Source organism: Coenobita brevimanus, chromosome 24, assembly GCF_032717465.1.
Source record: "Coenobita brevimanus isolate Jiangsu-jjx chromosome 24, ASM3271746v2, whole genome shotgun sequence".
NCBI classification, from domain to species: domain Eukaryota; kingdom Metazoa; phylum Arthropoda; class Malacostraca; order Decapoda; family Coenobitidae; genus Coenobita; species Coenobita brevimanus.
The window spans coordinates 46,116,783-46,137,564 of NC_136977.1; positions in this window are offsets into that span (position 1 = coordinate 46,116,783).

The following is a 20,782-nucleotide window of genomic DNA, read 5'->3' on the forward strand; positions in this document are numbered from 1 at the left end:
ATGTGTGAACCTATGTGGAAGCTTATGTATTGTAATTCTTGTGTGTGTGTGTGTGTGTGTAAATACAGCTGTGTTGATGTCTGTGAATGTGTTTGTTGAGAGAGAGAGAGAGAGAGAGAGAGAGAGAGAGAGAGAATTATGTCTATTTATATAATTATCTATGTATATCTGATGTGCAAGTATATATATGTATGCTTACGTACAGTATGTATGTATGTATATAGAGTATGTAGTATATGTATGTATGTATCTGTATGTGTATATAATGCCTGAGTCACCGTCAGTAACTGGGGTGTGGTGACAGGCCTTGCTTTCACCCCTAACCTTTCCCCTCCCCTCCCCTCCCCGCCTCTTCCCCTTCCCCATCCCCTCCCTATTCGTCCTTCGTCTCCCTCTCCTTTCATCCCTCTCCATTCCTCTCTCTCTCTCTCTCTCTCTCTCTCTCTCTCTCTCTCTCTTAACAGTACAAAAAATTACCATCATTTCGTTATATCTTGCCGTATACCTAAGATTATACCAGCATCTTTGTCCTTATTTTTTTTATTGTAAGAAGATTGACAAGAAACAATACGTCTTCCCAGCTTTATATATTTATTTTCTAAGACATACATTCTCCTTCTTATCCATCTTGCCTAAATCTTACGAGGAAATTTTGTTACTAAGATTTTCGTAGCTAGAATGTGTCCTTGTTTGTTTGTTTATTTGCTTATATTAATTTCTCGGCTTCATTCGTTTCACCTGTCAATCAGCGCCTTATCCTCGTCTTAAGGTGTCTCTATCGTCTTAATCTTGGCCAGGTAAACAGACTCTCTCCGTAAGCTTGTTTCAACACCACTTCTGTGAGATTACAACATGTGAGAGACGATGAGCACACACACACACACACACACACACACACACACACACACACTTTCCTTGGAGCGTGACAAGCCATATCTCACGCTTCTCACAGTGACCGTCTTAAATAACAATTACCTTTTTCTTCCCAGGTGAGATGAAGGTGTTTGCCGTGTGTGTGTGACGGGAAGAAGTGTTTTACCTGTGCCGCAAGATGTTAAAGGTGAGACCAGGTGTGTGTTTTAATTTGGAGATTGTTGCCTTTTTTTCCTTTCTGTTATTTCTGCCATTATTTTCTTTGATTTAGATTAGAATAAGGTGGATTTGCCCTGAAAATTTTTGAAGTGTTCTTGAATTTTTCATACTTTTTTAATTTTTGGTACTTAAGTTTGACGTGAATTTGCTTTAAAAAATATTGAACTTTTCCCGAATTTTCCATGTTTATTTTTTTATTATTTTTTTTTTTTATTGACTGATTGATTTTTCCATGTAACCCATTTATCTGCTTTAAAAAATTACTAGGTTAGGTTGAACTGAACTGGGTTGGCTTAAGCTAGTTTGCTAAAATTTGGTTAGGTTAGGATGGGTTAGGTTAGGATAGTTAGGTTAGGTTTGGTTGGGTTAGGTTAGGATGGGTTAGGTTAGGATAGGTTAGGTTGGGTTATGTTAGAGGTCATATTAAACTAAATTAGGTCAAGGTAGGATGAAGGAAGAGTGACCCTCGATAGAATACTAACAGATATCATGTGCCATAGAGCATAATAACCCTTGAAATTGATGAAATGTAATACCAATATTGCATTTGTATAAGAAAGCATTGCCCGTTCTCTTCGTCAGATGTGAACATCTATTAATAAGGAAGGGAAAGTGTGTCTGATTGGTATGCATGAGCGAAGCTGGGAGCCCTATGGTTGGCCGAAGGTGATTAGGTGTAACTGATTAACCAGGCAGGGGTTGGTGGCCAGGTTGATTGGTGATTTGTTAAGGTGGGGAAGGTGAGCAGGAGGGGGGGTGAAAAAATTGAGGGGGAAATAATTAAGTGTATGGGAGACAAATATGTGTGTGTGTGTGTGTGTGTGTGTGTGTGTGTGTGTGTGTGTGTGTGTGTGTGTGTGTGTGTGTGTGAGAGAGAGAGAGAGAGAGAGAGAGAGGGGGGGGAGAAACTTCAGCCAGCAGTCCACCGGGTTCATATTTCAGATGAACTACTACTACTACTACTACTACTACTACTACTACTTCTACTACTACTACCACTACCTTTGATGCATATACTAATTAACAGGTGACCATGTAAAGGTAACTTCATTCCATCTATACAACCTCTGTTCAGGTGAAACAGGTGGGCCAAAAAACAGAGTAATAAAAAGTCCTCCATCTTGTTAATAAGGTGAGGTGGGGGGGGTGGAGGTGAGGGTGGGGGGGGGTGGAAGGTGGAGGTGGGGGGTGGGGGTGGAGGGGGGCCCTTAGCGGGTCCATTCCAGCCCTCTAATTGGCTCCTCTCATTCCATTTCATCTTCCAGGTAGTTCTTATAATCACTTACGACTGTCTTATTTCTCTCTCTCTCTCTCTCTCTCTCTCTCCCATCTATCTATCTAAAAAATGTGTGTGTGTGTGTGTGTGTGTGTGTGTGTGTGTAGTAAACATAGCATTCTCTAAACCAAGACATGATATAAGAAACCAGCTTTTATATACCGGTAATTTGCCACATCAAATATTCAGTCAATCTGCAACTCCTTTCCTCCATTCTTCACCTTCCCATTTTTTGTATCCAGTTTCCGCGCGCCATGAGAATAGTTCCGGTCCCGTGAGAATAGTTCCGGTCCCGTGAGAATAGTTCCGGTCCCGTGAGAATAGTTCCAGCCCCGTGAGAATAGTTCCGGCGCCGTGAGAATAAAGTAGCTGGCGTTAGGTGCAAAGAACACTAGAGTTGTATAGACCTGGGAGGGTTGATGGAGACATTATTATGATCATTATTATTATTATTATTATTAGCAGTAGTAGTAGTAGTAGTAGTAGTACTATTATTTTTGTCAACTTTCGTGTTACGGTATGCTAAACCTGTACCGATCATGAAGGGGTCAAAAGGAGGAAAAACAAAGCAGATATAATACAAAATAAAGCAGAAAAAACTGTAACAAGCCATATATTAATTTTAGAGGGCCATTATTCTGCCCTGCTTATCTTTCCTTTATTTTATTTTTATTTTTGTTTCTGCTCTACATTCTCCCCCCTCCCCCTTCTCCCTTTTCCCCCTCCCCCTCCCCCTCCTCGTTAACCCCTGACTCAATTAAATCTCTTATCAATGCTCGTTAAACTTGCTTCCTTATCACCGCCTCTGGTCCCCCCCCCCCAGGCCCCCACCGTCTTGGGACCATCTTGAGAAAGTTGGCCAAGAGGAAGAAGGAAAATATGGGGCTCTTCTAGGTGGGTTGGAATATCATCTGTAAGGGTTTGTTGATGAGTAGGGACGTTATGAGCTTAGTATAGTTAAGGTGTCAGGAATGAGGTGTAGAGATCTTGTTCTCTCTCTCTCTCTCTCTCTCTCTCTCTCTCTCTCTCTCTCTCTCTCTCATATCTATCTATGTATGTATGTATGTATCAATCTATCTGTCAGTCTATTTGTCTATCTTTCTATCTATCGAGGACACAACAGGTGAGATAGATATTCACAACGGGACTAATAAACAGGTGAGGTTATAGTATTTTTTATTCGCGATAATTCTAGGCAATTTAATTAGCCTAAGGAGAGAGAGAGAGAGAGAGAGAGAGAGAGAGAGAGAGAGAGAGAGAGAGAGAGACAGTAATGTGTTTGTGGGATGTGAGTTATTTAAGTGTGTGTGTGTGTGTGTGTGTGTGTGTGTGTGTGTGTGTGTGTGTGTGTGTGTGTGTGTGTGGTCCTGCCTCACAGACAATTAAACCCACACGGCTGATTTACGGGCAGAAGGAAGGATTTTTTTCGCCCTTCAAGTCAAAAGGTTGGTTGAGGGTGGGACGGTCTACGAGATGGGAAGGTGTGGGGTGGGAGGAGCTGGGTGTGGGTGGGGCTGGGTGTGGGGTGTGAGTGTGGGATGGGAGAGGCTAGGTGTGGGGTGGGTTGTGGGTGTGTGGTGTGGGTGTGTGGTGTGGGTGTGTGATGTGGGTGTGTGGTGTGGGTTGTGGGTGTGTGGTGTGGGTGTGTGGGGTGGGTGAGGATGGCTTTGTTGTGAGGTCAGGTAGGATGGGTTGGGGTTAGGGTGGGGATTGGATAGTTATGAGTTGGTGAGGGGTGGGATGGGTGGTGTGGGTGTAGGTGTGCGTGTGGGCGTGGTATGGGTGGAGTAGTGTGGGTATTGTGAGAGAGTTAAGTAGATTGTGGAAGTGTGAGGTGGATTTTAATGGAGTGGAATGGGTTGGTGTGGAGGTGGAGTTGGGTAGTGTGGGGTGGAATGGGGTGGGTATTAGGTGGATGATAAGGGTGGGTATTGGGCTGATATTAGGAGATTGGGTGTGGAGTGTATGGGGCTGGGTGGGAAGTGGAGTGAGTGGTGGAAGGGAGGTGGTATGTGGGTGTGGAGAGGGTGGAGGTGGATGGGGTGGATTGCTCTTGTTATTTCCACACATTTTATTCTGCCCCGGAAAACCCCCTCGAAGTGAGGTGGTTAAGGCTTCCTCTAATTATTATTATTATTATTATTATTATTATTATGTGCTAGGTGGGGGCGCTTACCATCCACTCACTCGATGTAGTGCTACCTTCGGGTGTCTGCCCTTTCCTCTCCTTCATCCTTCCTTCCTTCCATCGTCTCCCGTCTTTCCTTCATTCTATCCTCGTCCTTCTGCCTACGGGTGACTTTACACTCCCTCTTCTTTCTTTCTTTTATTCTTTCCTCTTCCTTCTGCCTGTGGGTGACTCTACAATGAGTGACAAGCCAAATGGTTTCCTATACACAAGAAAACCATTTACTACGCTGGGTGGTAACCATATAACCAAATTTTGGCACCTGATGGTTTACTGGGTAATTACGGCGCTCCAGTCGGATTGGGCCGGTGAAGGTTTATATCCAAGGGGTGGTTGGGGTTTATTGCTCACCTAATGCCACTCAGGGATGAGTGAGGCTGGTCACTCTCATCTTAAATGTCAGGACCATCTTGCTTAGCCCCGGGCTCCTACGCTCCTCATGGGGGAGCGCAGGACTGGATGATGATGATGATGATGATGATGATGATTATCATCATCATCATCATCATCATCATTACTAATATTATTTTCTTCTGTTCCGGACTTCCCGCTTGTTGGGAAGATGCCACACACACACACACACACACACACACACACACACACACACACACACACACACACACACACACACACACACACACGAGAGAGAGAGAGAGGGGGGGGGAATACGAAGAAAGGGATCGCGAGAGAAAGACCTCTGGAGGTGATATGTAGATTAGGTGTCAGGGGTAGGGAGGGGAGAGGCAAGGGGAGGGGGAGGGGGAGGGGGATGAGAGACATAAAGGGATGCAGAAGGGAGGGAGGGAGGGAGGGAGAGGAGGATTGGGAGGGAGATGGAGGGAGGAAGGAAAGGAGAAGGACAGATGAAGAGGGAAGGAAAAGATTGATGGAAGCGAGGGATATAGAGGAGGGGAATGGGGTGGGAGGGAGGGGAGAAAGGGGATTGGAGAGACTTAAAGAATCTAGTAGGGAAGGAGGGATGAATAAGGAGGCAGAAATTTGAAGGAGAGGCAGAAGGAGTTAAGAGGAAGGAAAGGGAAGCGGGAGTGGGAAGGAGTGAGGGGAGTGAAGGGGAAAAGGAGAGGGAGAAAATGAGGGTGGATGGAGGAGAGGCGAAGGGAGAAGGAGGGAGAAGACAGAGGGAGAGCCAAAAAAAGGGAAGGAGGAAAGAGGAAGGAGGAAGGAGCGAAGACGTGAGAGGAAAAGAGAGGAATGAAGGGACAGTGTTGATGAAGGAAGGACGGGAGAGAGAGAAGGAAACAGGAAGTAGGTAAGAATGAGCGAAGGACGGAAAGTGAGGGAGAGAAAGACGAGATGTAAAACTGAAGGAGTACAAAGGCGTGCAAAGGAGTACAAAAAGAAAAAAAAACAGTAATAGATCTGATAGCGTCTTGAAGATGTTTGTTTTATAGAAGAATATTTTTTTATGCAAGGAATAAGGAACCTGAGACTAGAAGCTATGATGTCTGTCAGTGAAGGAAGAGAAGGAGGGGAGAGAAGGAGAGGAAGGGAGGAGAGAAGGGAGAGGAGGAGGGAAGGAAGGAACTAAGGAGGAAGGTAGAAGGGAAGGCGGAAGGAAGATAAGCGAGGAATATCGGTAGAGAAGAAAAGTAAATAAATGGGAAACGACTCAGAAGAAGAGGAGGAGGAGGAAGAAAAAGAAAGATTGTGGTAAAAAAAATAAATGATGATGATGATGATGATGACGACGAAAAAGCAAGGGGGAGTGGAATAAGAAAGGTAAAGAGTGAAGAAGAGTTGAAAAAAGAGAGAAGAAGAGAGGACATGAGAGCAAGAAAAGGGTGTGGTTGACCTCTCATGACCTGACCCCCCTTAGTTCTGCATGACCCCACCCCCTTTACCCCCCCATGACCCCCCCTGAAGCGTGACCCCATTATGACCCCCCGTGACTGAGATGGAGGAGGAGGAAGGAGGAAGAAGGAGTAAGAGGAGGAGGATATGAAAGAAGTTTGATGAAGATGATGAATAGGACGTGAAATGAAGGGAAAGTAGGGATTTGAAAGTTTTGTGTGTGTGTGTGTGTGTGTGTGTGTGTGTGTGTGTGTGTGTGTGTGTGTGTGTGTGTGTGTGTGTGTGTGCGCGCGCTCCCGCGTGCGTGTGCCAAGTGGGAAATTATGAAGGACGGAGATTGAACGATGAATAGAAGGGAAATTGGATGGAAATTGAGGGAGGGGAGGGTGATTGGTAAAGGATGTAGATTTGAGAGAGAGAGAGAGAGAGAGAGAGAGAGGGGTACACACACACACACACACACACACACACACGACAGTGGGAGGGAGGGTGACAGCCACGATATTTCTCCCATGCTGGTGATGTACGGAGGGAGAAAAAAATACGCAAGGACACACACATACATAAATACATTCACACACACACACACACACACACAGTAAGGCATAATTAAGACGCATAGTTAAAAAAACGTACATAATTTATTAAAACCAACCTCATATATATATATATATATATATATATATATATATATATATATATATTGTTATGAGGGTGTATATTACGGTGCACTCTTAACCCTTAATTAAGCACCAAAAGGGATAAGACAAAGTTTGCAAGAAAACTAACTTAACTTTACTGTACACTATAACATACAGAATCAAAAAAGAAACCAGGGTTCGTTTTACAAAAGGAGGATTGCGGTCAATCGGTAGAGAGGTGACTTGCAGTCCTACCAGACCCAGGTTCAAATCCCGGTTGGGGCAGGGAACAGTTTAAGGATTTGAATTTACTAAAAATAGACTTTACTGATCTACCAGAAGACCCATAGACATGTAAAATTATCCCCGCTAATACCAATACACCAGTCCTGTATGAGACAGCCCTCGCATGTGTTCAATATGGACGGTGGGTGTTAGCGCCGAAGTGGTGACATGCGAAGGTGTATGGTATGTAGGTGGACTACTGGGCCTTGGGAACAGGCTGTGAAGCCTATGCCCAGAGTTGGGCACAATATATATATATATATATATATATATATATATATATATATATATATATATATATATATATATATATATATATATATATATATATATATATATATATATATATATATATATATATTACTAGTTATTTCTTACCTAACCAGAATACACTCAGTGGAGGCTACGTACTCACAAAGCTCGAGGAAACGTGGAGACTTCGAAGGTTAAATCCAGATATAAATCACACACTAGTGCAAATGGAGGAGTGAACCAAAAATGGGAAATGGTACACAAACAGTGTGTTTTGTAATCAAAGTCACGTATTGAGTGGTGTTGGGGAAAAGTGCAACACAATGTGACAAAAGTGTAACGTGACAGTAAATGTGTGCAAATGTGTACAAAAATGTGTGTACAAAAAATGAGACAAAATGTGTGTCTGTACAAAAAGAGACAAATGTGTCTCTTCACATTTTCCTCGACCTTATAAAGGGGACTTACTCCGCCTTTCTCAGCTAATTAACCACTAGGCTGTCTTAAAAATAATCTCTGTCCATACAGAAACAATAGAGGCACCTGCTACCAATGAGGGCCTCATATACTCCACACAGAACCAGTTGCGTGCCATCAGGAACGTGACGAAAGCGCCATTTAGGCTTCTAGTTGGCAAACATCCCTACTTTGCTCCTCTCACATTATGTCACACCCATAGTTCAAGGACAAGAGGGATTTTCTGAGTAATTTGTGAGAAAAACATCAGATGTGTTATCAGTTCAGAAGGCAAAAGTTGACCGCTGGGTAAATACCCGTGGGGACTAGGGTTACCCTTTACAGGCAGCAAAACTGATAAGAGAAATGATTTAATGTTCTTAAGGCTCGCTTCTCTCTCCTTTCATTATCATCCTATTTTCTATTTCACCCATTCACTACTGGGGTAACTACGCCAGTGACACCTCCCTTCCTGAGAATTTCTGGATGCTGTACAATCAAGTTCTGGACAGGTAATCTGCTAAAACATTACCAACACCTTTTACATGTCTTACATCAAGTGAGTATGCTTGCAAAAATAGGCCCCAGTGGGTCAATCTAAGACCAACATATACAGAGAAGTGTTGAAGGGCAAGTATGAGTGCAAGGAGTTCGTTCTCAATAGCTGAATAATTTCTCTGGCCCTTATTGAACTTTTTGCTAAAATAGCACACAGGCATCTCAAAGCCTTCATCAGTATGCTGAAGCAAAACTGCACCCTCCCCTAGGCCACTGGCATCAACAGCTAATTTAAAGGGTTTTTCAAAATCAGGAGCTTGAAGCACTGGGTAACTTGACAGGATGGCTTTGACTTTAGAATAGGCTTCCTCACATTCTGGTTTCCACTCATACTTGACTCCTTTTTTTAACAAATCAGTGAGGGGAGCTACAAGATCAAACAAGTTCAGGACAAAACGTCTGTAGTACCCTACCATACCCAAGAATCGTTGCAACTCTTTCTTATTTTTGGGTTGGGGGGAATTGACTATGGCTTGAACTTTAACATGAGGTGGACTCACTTGGCCTAAACCGACCACATAACCTAGGTACTGCACTCGAGCCCTCACAAATTCACATTTAGCTAAATTAAGCACTAAATTAGCAGAGGACAGTCTCTGAAGCAAGGCATCTAGTTGGCTCAAGTGCTGTTCCCAGGTGTTGCTAAAAATAACATCATCATCAATGTAAGTAACACAATTCTCAGCATCCTTGGTGAGATCATCCATCAGCCTTTGGAAGGTGGCAGGAGCACTCTTCATATCATAGGGCATGACTTTACATTTATAAGTCCTGCCACCGACCACAAAACAGGAAATTGCTTGGGCCCTTTCTGTGAGTGGGACTTGCCAATATCCCTTCATCAAATTTAATTTTGTGATAAACTTAGCACTGCGTATATTGCGTCCACACAATCATCTACTCTAGGAAGTGGGTAAGTATCAGTCTGGGTAAGGGAGTTGATTTTATGATAATCAATACTAAAGTGATGTGACCCATCGGGTTTTGGAACCACTATGACAGGGGAGCACCACTCACTTTGATAGGACTCGATTAACCCCTGCTGCAACATGTAGTTCAGTTCCTCTCGAATGATGGTCTGCTTCTAAGGACTAGCCCAGTAGGGGGACTGCTTTACATGGCTGGTATCTCCAACGTCCACGTCGTGCTGTGCCACTTCCGTCCGTCATGGGGTGTCCCGGAAGACATCAGTGAACTTCCTGAGAAGGGCAACAAGCTCAGCACACCACTCTGCAGTCAAGTGGGAGAGTTTATCAGTCAGTGTACTCCAAGCTTTCTGGTTTTCTCTCCAACTGGTCACCTGGTCCAAAGTCTAAGGGCAGCCCTCGTCCTCCACCAACTCTACAGCCGACACCACGCATGCAGCACTAGGGGGGTCCATGTCTCGCCTGTGGTACTCCTTCAACATATTTATATGGCACAATCTTCGTTCCTTCCTCCGGTCTGGGGTTAAAATGACAATTTTCTTCACCTACCCTCTTTTCCACTAGATAAGGGCCTGCAAAACTTGCCTGCAGAGGCTAACCATGAATGGGAAGCAAGACAAGAACTTGATTGCCTGGGTGAAACACTCTGTGCCTAACTTTCTTAGAGTGGTCATACCACCTCTTCATCTTCTCCTGAGAGGACTCCAAGTGTGCCCTGGCTACTTCCATACTATAGGCCAGTCTTTCTTTAAATTTTGACACATAGTCTAGCAAGTTAATTTGGTCATCATCCTTGACCCATTGTTCTTTGAGGAGTTTAAGAGGACCTCTTACTTCATGGCCAAAGATTAACTGAAATGGGGAGTAGCCAAAAGACTCACTCAGTGCCTCTCTGGTTGCAAAAAGTAGGAAAGGCAAACACTTGTCCCATTTCTTTTCATCAACACATAGTTTTCTGAGCAACTCTTCAAGTTTGGTGATACCTCTCTAATGCACCTTGACTCTGAGGATGATATGCTGAGGAAGTGATCTGTGAGATTCCTAACTCCTTAAGGGTTTGCCTGAACAGTTTGGAATTAAAATTACTGCCTTGATCCGACTGCACTTCTTTAGGGAGACCAAAAAGGGTAAAGAAGGTCAGCATCTCCTTTACAACCAATTTAGCTGAAATATTTCTCAAGGGAATGGCTTCAAGATATCTAGTGGCCATGTCTAACATTGTGAGGATGTACTGATGGCCTGAAGAGGTCTTAGGCAAAGGGCCAACAATGTCCACATGGACTCTAGTGAATGGGGCCTCAAACACAGGTAGAGGAATCAAAGGAGCTGCAGGGATGGGCTTATTGACCTTACCGACTAGCTGACAGGTGTGACATGACCTACAGAACCAGGAGACATCTCGACAGATTCCAGGCCAGTAAAAAGGCTGCCAGATGTGGAAGAGAGTCTTCCTCACCCCTAAGTGACCTGCTAAAGAAGAGTCATGAGCAATGGACATAATTTTTTGCCTATAGGGTCTTGGAACCACCACCTGATGTACAGTCTCCCACTCATTATCATGAGCAACACTAGGAGGTCTCCATCTTCTCATTAACACGTTATTTGGCCTTAAATAATAACATTCAGTCAGTTCAGACTCGCATTCATCTTCCCTAACTGCTGAGTCAATTAAAGTGGCAATCTCTGGATCAGATCTTTGCATAACAGCTAACTTTGCACTTGCATCAGTCTGGGAAGAATCATCAACCTCCGGGTCATTTAACTGGGAAAAAAAGGTATCACCAAGCCCAATATCATCATCGGGATTGTCAGTGCCATTACCGCCAGGTCATTACCCAAAAGGAAAGTGACCCCTTGTACAGGAAGCTGATCAACAACACCCACACGCACTGAACCAGTAACTAACTCTGACTGGAGCTTCACCTCAGCTAGGGGAACAGATACAAACTCAGCTATACCCTGCAGCAAGACACATTCATTAGGGTCAGCTACATCAACAATCCCCTTCAACATTAGTGACTGTGTAGCTCCTGTGTCTCTAAGTATAGTGACTTTTCCATCAACTGAAACTAACCCCTCTGAAATAAAGTTAGCAAATAAATGACCTGGGAAGGAGTCACTTTGAGTACTGCTTGGGGTAGGACACTCTGATGGAGTCTTATTACCACTCTCACCTGAACCTGACGGCTGCACTGCCCCAGTCTTACTAGTGTTTAAAAATGGCTCCATCATTGATAGCTCCACTCTGGCCTTATCACCAATATGCACCTGCTGGGGTAGTGTCTGACTACCGCTAACAATATCTGTGGGTGGCTGCTCTCTGTTGGTGTCAAAAGATCCCCAAGAGTTTACCAAAGTAATAGGTTTTACAGAGGGACTTTTCCCTCGCTTTTTCCAGCATCAATCCTCCAAGTGCCCTATTTTCTGGGAATACTGGCAAAACCTGACACTTTTTCTTGACCCTCTGGCAACACTTACTTTCGTAGGTGGTGAGTGGAGGAGGGAGGCAACACAGAAGGCTTTGGAGTGGAGGCAGCAGCACTCCGCCTTACGGTGAATACCATTAACGTGCCAAATATAGCTTTTGTTAGGGCTGCACTACAGATATGCTCAGGTAATGGGGTTTTAATGGATGACCTAATCTTACAGCTCCTTTGCTTTCCCCGCTCTAGTCTATTTTGCCTAATGCTCTATATACTGGGTGTCTAAGACTCCATTGCTGTCCATTCTGCAGTTCCCTGTACCTAATATACTTTTCACTGTTAGATTAATCTGACTTCATTTGCAATACTGTCTCCTTTGTGTAACATAATCCAGTCTTTGCAATCCATTCTGCCGGGCATTACCTTGTTCAATATCTATGCATAAAGGAAAGAACTGATGGGTGAGAATTTACAAAATATATTCCTTCGAAAGTGAAGCAAAACCTACAGCAATGGGAAAGAGGAACTGATGAATACCGTCCCACAGTTGATCATTTGCGTCCATTAGAGACTGGGAATAACGTTTAACTGTTGCATGAGACAGCTGGACAGAAAAGAAGTGAGTGCGTTTCGAGATGGGTGCTGCGTGCCCGCCTTTGCTGTGAGTAGATTGGACGCAAGTTTGAATTCTTGCGGCGATGGATAATGACCTACTCTTCCGAACCACAAATCAAATCGCCCTTCACAATCACACAATCAGAACTCCTCGGTCATTCTCGGTAACAGTACATGACAGTGGCCCCAGTAAACAAGGCCAAGCAGATAATTAATGACTGATTAGGTCCAAAAGGCTCTTTGCAGTCTGATGAACAGCTGAGTTATACCCCCTGGGGGTAGGGGGGTTTCAAGAATACTCCCCCAGTATCCCTGCCTGTCGTACGAGGCGAGTAAAAGGGTTGGTGGTGGGTTACAAAGCGTTTGTTATGCAACTAACATTCTCACAATAATCCTGCGCAGCGGCAAGCTGCATGAGAATTTATTTGGACACGCTGGCTAGGAGATGCCAGCCCTTCAAATGTATACAGCTGTCTAGGTGATGGAAGAATATTAAAATAACATTTCCTAATATGAGACTCTTTTGCCGAGTTGCATCTACATATTAAAAAATAAAAAAAATGTCATTTCTAAGCTGTATGAAGTAATCTGTGGGTAGCCAAAAGAAAATGAAAATAAAAAAAAATCTATAGACCAGAGCACAGAAATAGCAACAAATCTCTCCTTATGCAGATATTTTTTCCACAACTTGCTCCCAGTAACAAATTGCATGCACATCTGTTTCAAAAGGAGATTATGTAAAGTGAATGTAAAATCTGTGATTCCCAACCAGGGTTCTGCAAGAAATCATGAAATAAATATTTAAAAATAAAGAAATTATAATCAACTGTCTTGCTGTAGGCAGAGGTACCCGGGGATATGAGAAATTGTTTCTGGGGTTCTTCCAAGGTGTAAAGGTTGGGAATCACTGGTAAAATAGTCATACAAAAACATATACCTTTTTAAGAATACCTCCACCGTGATGCCAGCCCATGGAAAATATGCATAAAGTATGGGCTTGAATGATCAAAGTTTGATGTAAAAATTTGCTCGTTGTTTCACCTCTTCGAACAGAGTCCTCTATTGCCTAATAATTTTAAGCTGAAAAGGGTTTGGTATATCTCTGCCCACTGATGATTCTCTTCGGTATAATGCGTCAAGGGGTAAAATGACGGACATGCCCTATATGTTAAGAAGAAGCAGTGGAACGATAGGTGAATTTTTGTCCCGTACGGTACCTACACAATATTATACTCGTACAGTCTGGCCGAGCTCTGCCCAACGACTGTTTTGTTCCACTCCAGCCATAAAACCGTATTTTGATTAGCAAACACCTTTGCTCATTTCCGTGAAGGTCGCGTTTGCATTAACCCCATCAGGTGGGGTCACGGTGGCTCAGTGGTAGAGCATCAAGCTAGTAATCGGGGGATTGCGAGTTCGAGCCTCGCCCGGGACTGCCGTGCTGGAATGGTAGCGCGCTCCTGTAACCTAGCGGGGCTATATGATCCAGTACAGGGTCTACCTCGGGGGAAAGCCAGTTCTCCATTTTTCTCCCATTAACTCCATCAGGAAGCCAATTATACAACTCTTTTCATTTATATAACCCCGAGGAGGTCATTTTTATATTACTCCTGCGCTATCTGACTATTTAATCCAGAATGTGAAGGACTCCTGGTAGTGGAAGGGAGAATGAAAACTACATTCCACCCTTTCAGTTCGAAAAGTCAATCCTAAAATTAAAATAAAATCTCCTTGAGATAGTAAAAATAAAATACAAATATCCTCGGGCTGAAAGGGTTAATCATTTTTATACGATGACGTCTTTGGTCTCTAGTTTTATCATCGCAGGACAATTTTATTCACCTTAGATGAGACGTTTCAGACTGGAAGGGTTAGCCATAGCCTTCAATAGTCCCTTCAGTACGAGATCTTGCCTGAGTTAAAGAAAATCGTCGGTAGGAAACATGAATAAACTAATATATGACGACCTCAGAGTAAAGGAGTTAAGAAATGCTGTACCCTCACTTTCTATTCTACAAGTAAAGCCTAAATCTCAAGAACTTCAGCAGATAACAAGAATAAAACGACGATGGTTTGGGTTCTGGGGTTGATGGGTTAAGGCCGATAATTGCACACACCCTTGCAATAAAAAAATAAATTAATATATAAATGATCAAGGAGTTACGTACAGTATGCATATCAGGGAACCATTATCACGATATAAGGATATATGAGACGAGGCGACCTGGACGAGTAAGGGAAGAGATGGAGGGTGATTCGTACTGCGGCTCCCTGGATGAACAATGGGATTGGCCGTATGAGAATAGCTAGATAGATCAATAAAGAAATAGATAGATAAATACAAATAGCTAGGTAGAGACAGATGAATACTGGGTTTTATTTTGGCCAGCCTGGATCAACTCTGAGATTAGACGTCAAGGATCAAACAGACTTCCTAAAGGGTTCTCTGAGTATGAGGATGACTCTGTGGTTTGTATGTCATGGGGATTATGGAGAGATGGTAAAGAGAGACGTTGATTAAGAAGAGTTTTTGAGAGAGCGTATGAATGGGGTGTTTGGAAGCAGTACTGACCCAGTGAGAGTGTATGAGGGAGTGTATAAGACAAGAGTGGCTGCAAGAAAGGCTGAAACAAAGAGGGTGTATGACAGTGAAGTGTTGGAAGAGACGTCGATTATAAAAGTTTGAGGTGGATTGATTGACAGAAGAGTGTATGAAAGAGACGTGGTAGCACTATAAAGATCCATCGTAGAGAAGGGGCTAGACCACAGGTATCAGTCATGTCTTTTTCTCATCCAAGTCTGAATTATTGATGCATTTAAGGCTGTATAATGCTTATAGCAGATTTTAAGCGGCCATGAACACGGACGTAAGTAATTTAGATCCCATAACATCAATATAAGAGAGCCTTAAACACACTAAGATAGGGAATTAAAATTTTGATGGTATTATCGCGCATCAAGGGATACCCACCGACATCTGAAGGCTAGCCTTTACACCACGATGACGTCATTTTACTGACTGATCTCTCCAGACAGTTGTATTAAACTTTGGAGAGATTTTCCGACTGAAAGGTTTAGAAATAGCCTTTATTAACCCCTTCACTACAAGATGGTCGCCGATAGTGACCCTAATGTGGCGTTTGCTCTATCAAAATGAAAGATACTCAGGCTGAAGGAGTGAAGGGACACTTCACACAGACACAACAGTCAATAAACGGACGAAACGGCCAAACAAATATGAAATACACAGACTCACTGGCTAATAAATGAGAGCACTGGTAAAAAAAAAAAAAAAGATCGAAACGGTGAGCAAACGTCAGCAACGATTAACAGACTAAAATAGGAGATCTCTATGGTTTTAAAAATGACACGAAAGTCTGTAAATGAACACAATGGCCAGATGAACGGTCAGAGGAAATCCGAGTCGCAGCGGCACTAAAATCAGTAAAAAAATCAACATTTTCAATGGTCAAAAAAACAAAATTATTAGAAAAACGGACACAACGGTCAACAAACGTACATAACGAAAAAAAAAAAGGTATCTGCAAATCTAAAAAGCAAATACACTAAAAAAGAAAAAAGAAGTTCATAAAAAATCTGCCATATCGGTCCACAGACAATCTCAGCAGTTATAAAAACAGAAAGCAACGATCAACAAAAGCGTCGTAACAGTCAAGTAAAGGACGCGTAACGGCAGGATAACGGTGACGCAATGAACCGAACTGGGCAGAAGGGGCGGTGGGGGGTTGGTGGAGATTATGAGGGGCGGGACAAGGACGCCGGCCCGTATAAGGAGGAGGGATGAGGGGACAATGGGGAGGTGACCAGACAGACCTCAATGAACCCGTAGGAATTCTTGCCTTGGAAGGGATGTGTAAGTGGGTAAGGCACAGATATGAATGAACCCGAGACCTGAATGAACCCTGGGGAATATCTAAAACTTAACCCTGATATATTTCTGTCGTGGAAGGTGTTCCAGGAAGATGTCAACACAGGCCTCAAATGTGAACCTTCAAGAATTTTAGGGGTGGTTCGGTGATGGTATGAACATGAACAAACTACGAGGTTTGTGTTGAACCCTAAAACCTGTTATGAACCGCGCAGGAACTCCTACCATCAAAGCGGTGGCTGAGAAGACTATGGCACAGACCAGAATAAAGCCCGCGAAGACCTTTTTCCTTTTCTTTTTCTACTTCCAACGGGGTTTTGGAGAGATGACCTAAAAGAAACTTGAGTAATATCTCTCTAAACGACTGCTGAAGAACCTGAAAGAATCCCGAGGAATTTAAAGTGACTCGTGAGGTTATGGCAAAGGCCTGAATGAACCCTGAGAACCTGGCTTGCTGCTGAAGGGATGCTGGGGAAATATCTGCTACCGAAGGGATGCTGGGAAACTATCTGCTACCGAAGGGATGCTGGGGAAATATCTACTACCGAAGGGATGCTGGGAAAATATCTGCTACCGAAGGGATGCTGGGAAACTATCTGCTACCGAAGGGATGCTGGGGAAATATCTACTACCGAAGGGATGCTGGGGAAATATCTACTACCGAAGGGATGCTGGGGAAATATCTACTACCGAAGGGATGCTGGGGAAATATCTACTACCAAAGGGATGTTGAGGAGGTAATAAGGAGATTCTACTACTGAAGAGATGCTGGAGACGTGACACACAGACCTGAATAAACCGAGGTACTGCTGAGGAGAAAACCCGAATGAACGCTCAGGAATCTTACCGCCGAGAGACTGATCGGGAAGTAACGAGAGAGACTGATGATCCTATTCACTATTCATTCTAAGGCTCCTATGACTCACTTCGTTAAAATTGTCTGGCATTAGCTGGAATAGATACTAGAGAAGTCCCGACCACGACAGGGTTATGGAGAAGAACAGCAAGAACCAGAAGAACAAAGAGAAAGTAAGTAAGCTTGGTTACTGAACCATCGCTTCACCAGGGAAGAAAAAAAATAACCGATAACCCATTGAACTCTACTGGTAAGCCAATGTTCTTTTATGGGTAAAGGAATTTCGTCGTTGAACCCCGTCTTGGTTAAGCAATAGGAGCACAATAAGGGTGGCAGCAGGAGGGCTGGCGTGATGGAGGCGAGGCGGGAGGGTGGTGAGCCAACAAGAGACTATCACGCTTGAATTTTTGTTTCCCCAGCAGCAAGTCACTCCACGCTAATGAGACGCACGGAGGCTAAGAGATTATTCCAGCACTTGGGGGCGGATGCACGATTGCCTGGCGTTAATCTCTGCAGTGGGTGAGGCAAAGTTAATCCTTAAAGTTAGGCTGGGTGATTCCTGAGCAGAAGAAATCCCTCTAATGAAGGCCAATGTAATGAAATCCTGATGTGTTCCGTCCGTCCTTTAAGGTTAATTTGGACAGGTTTTACTTTCGACAATTATCACATGTATTGGTGCTTCCCTTATCTGAATAATACAATCTAGGAGCTCAAGAAAAAACTGCATAGTAGCATTCCTTTAAAATGGCTTAGTTTCCATAAATGAAACCTGTATCGGTGAAAGGTTGAGCATATAGGAGGCCGATTCACGCAGAGGCGGAGGGTTGGGAATAAAACTGCTATTAATCTAGGCAACGTGAACTGCACCATAAATCAAAGTAGTAGTAGTAGTAGTAGTAGCAGTTGTAGTAGTAACTGTTGTGGTTGTCGTTGTTAGTTATGTTTTTTCTATTAATCTATTTATCTTTATGGGATTCCAACTCAAAGAAGCAAGATTCCAAGACCCCAACCCGCTTGAATGAAAACTAATGGTCATCACTGCAAAATATCACTCGGCTTTCTCAGTTCTCGCGGCAAGTGTAGAACTGTTGGCCGCGAGTGAACATTTTCTTTTTCTTTCTTTCTTTCTTCCTTTTTTTTTTTTTTTTTTTTTTTTTGAGGGAGGGACTTTTCTAAGCCGAAGGAAGGGTTCAAAAGGGAAAAACCAGAACCCATTCCTGCCCATTCCTCTGAACGGAGCCGCTTAGTTTGCCGCACACAAGGGAATTCGTGCGCCAAATTAGGGTCAGTCGTGTCCATAATTACCAGTCCAACCTTATTAGATGCGATACACGGGGGAAAGGATTTATTTTTTGTTTTAGTAATTAAATTTTATAAGTGCATCGTGTTTGGAATGCGTTGAGTACCTTGCAGTCGTAATTTACACTTTCCTTTTACATATACATAAAGTGAATCGAAATTGCCCCTGAAGGTAATTAAGGGATCCATTAACATCTGGCAGGTGTGCATGGAAAATGAGATGGTTCACTTGACACGAGGTTGGGCTTTGCTTGGGAGAAGTAAATGAAGGAGGCAGTTGGGAAAGACTGACGAGAGGGAAGAAGGAAGAGGGGGGAAAGGGGAAGAAGGAAGACAGGGGGAAAAAGGAAATTTGAGAAGAAAGAAAAGGGGAAAGAAGGAAGACAAGGGGATGAAGGAAAAGGGGAAGAAGGATGAGGGAGAAGAAGGAAGAGGGGTGAAGAAGAAAGAGAAGGATGAGGAGAAAGAAGAATGAGAAACAAAAGAGACGAAATTGAGAAACACAAGAGACGAAATAACTATTAGAGAAAGGCGAGTAAGAAGGAAAAGGAGGAAATATGGATTTAACTGTGTATAATGAAGAAATAAGTGAGGGAAATGTGATTCAGGGTGGGGCCAGGTGTGGGGAAGAGTTAATAATGGAAAAATATAACTTGGGGGTCTCTGGGAGGGGACGGGGAAAAAGGGACTTGGGGAAGTGCGAGTTTGTGTGTGTGTGTGGGAAAGAAAGAAGGAGGGGGCTTGAGAAATGAGACGTAGGCAATTATAGGCTAGGATGTGCATGAGTACTAAGGAAGGGGAAATGTGGACGTGTGTGTGTGTGTGTGTGTGTGTGTGTGTGTGTGTGTGTTTGGGGAAGAAGAAAACACGGGGAAATGCTGATCGGAGTGTTTTGGAGTGGTGTTGGGAGAAGAAAGAATAATGGGAAATGTGTGTTTGGAAGTACCTACGTGTATGGGGAAGCTGGTTCACAGGGAAATGGCGCCTGGGTGTGTATGGGGAAGAACACAAGGAAAGAAATGGGGAAATGAAAGTTTTGGCTTGTCTGGGCGGGTTTGGCTGGTCTGGAAAGATATATAAATGGGAATATGTGGGTCTGAGTGTGTCTGGGTGGGGCTGGGGAAGAAGGAACAAGGGGAAATGCGTGTTTATGGCGCATTGTTACGAGGGGATGAGCCATACAGGGAGGCATAGGGCAGACGGTGTCGTGATAGGGAAGGTGGAATATGGAGAGAAAAGGAAAATTACTGCACGGTTAGTTGCCATCAGGAATCCTTCTATACATCTGCTTAGTTTACTTCATTTTATACTTTTTTGAAACTTTTTAGAGCCGTCAAAAAATGATTGCATGATAAGAGAAAAGTAAAACTGTGATTATAAAAAGGACAAAAATAACGAAAGAAACAGAAAGGAGATACAATAAAAAGAGAAATAGGAAAGATAGGGAAGTTCGAGTATGGGGGGAGAGAGAGAGAGAGAGAGAGAGAGAGAGAGAGAGAGAGAGAGAGAGAGAGAGAGAGAGAGAGAGAGAAGCATGAGATAATAACACGAATCTGTTCATTATTCATCATTAACCTGTGAACAACCATTACCTCCGTGATTGACGATGCTATTATCAACGCCAGCCAACCTGCCTATCTGTATATTACACATGGCTTTCCCTCTCGACTCACTTGAATAATATCGTCTGGAGGTAATTTGAGGTCAGTTATTATATCTTAGACTGCTAGGATTTCTCTCGGCCAAGCCAAATCGTCTAGTAATATAAATGTACAGTTGCAAACATAAGTCCTGTCACCACTCCAGCTTCTCTCACCATAGTATGGATATTCAGCTTCTGTGGATCTACAGTCCTTTATGTGGCCACTGATCAGTGTTACCTGTGTCATTGGCTTCGGATTCTCCAAGCAAATCATAAGAGTAAATGGACTTGGAAAAATCATCTGCTGTTGGTCTGAATAACATACTTAAATCTTTCAAGGTCAGGGAAAATCTAGCACTATTCCAGCTACTTCCAGACTATTTTGTTCAGATGATTTTGTTCTGACGACTTTTTGAGACAGAGGTCAGTCGAAGGGGCCCATGTGTTCATCATAAAACCCCTTATGGTTGGAACAGCTCTAATACTCTTCTAGATACGCCAGACGAGTATATACAGCTGAGTCATAGGAGCCTTAGAATCTGTATCACTGATGGAGTAAATCAAAGTAATAG